The sequence below is a fragment of the Cyprinodon variegatus genome, unplaced genomic scaffold, assembly GCF_000732505.1.
Source record: "Cyprinodon variegatus isolate N-32 unplaced genomic scaffold, C_variegatus-1.0 Scaffold105, whole genome shotgun sequence".
Taxonomy (NCBI): Eukaryota; Metazoa; Chordata; class Actinopteri; order Cyprinodontiformes; family Cyprinodontidae; genus Cyprinodon; species Cyprinodon variegatus.
Genome location: NW_015150558.1, coordinates 1,237,210 through 1,238,175, shown reverse-complemented (window position 1 = coordinate 1,238,175; position 966 = coordinate 1,237,210).

Genomic DNA, 966 nt, shown 5'->3' with positions numbered 1-966 from the left:
TTTCAGTGTTTTCTTATATATGTCTAAAGGTTTGCAGGATGCACATAAACATAGGAAATAAAAGGAGCTCTGATCAGCTGCTCCATGCTTCTCATGATGTCAGCAGAGCCACATGCTTCAGCTTTGCTTAGAGATGTTATGGCAAACATTTTTATCTTCATTCATTTAATATTTAACACTTTAAATGTGAATTTGAGTCATTAAAAGTTTTCTAATTTCTGTGTATTTTATGGGGGTGTGATGCGTCAGCAGCAGCTCTGACTGGGATGTATTTAGTTTTCTCTCCATACTTCCCATAAATACAAACTGATTGAGAGGGGGGGAAGAAAAAAAAAATGATTTAAATCCCTGAATAGATCATAACAGATCTGTTGTTAGTGGATCTACCTCCCAGATCATCAGGTCTTCTAGTTCCAGCCCACTCTGTCCACCTAGAAATTGAACCAAACATGGAGAAGCAGCATCTATCCTTCACGGATCTGGAACAAACTCCCAGCAGACTGGAAAAGAGATGAAAGCCTGAGTTCTTTGAAGTCAGCTTTAAAAACCCGTTACTTTAGAGCTGCCTTTGACTGATGGAGTTAAACTCTTTTACTTTTTACTACCTGCTCTATCATATTTTTTTATCTTTACTTGCTTTTATTTTTCTTCTACTTTACCGTTTAATTCATGTAAAGCACTTTGAATTGTGCTATAGAAATAAACTTGGGTTGCTATATATAAACAATGAGGGAACTCAGCAGATCAATCATGTGCATAAAGTTTTGAAACTGTACTTTGAATACCCAGGAAACAATTTTAAGCTATATTTGTTAGCATTTTATTTAAGCACATATAAGAGAGTTAAGTAAGATTGCTCCCCATATCTATATATATATACATACTTCCGTTCAAAGTTTGGGGTCACATTGAAACTTATTTTTGAAGGAAAACACTGTACTTTTCAATGAAGATAACTTTAAACTA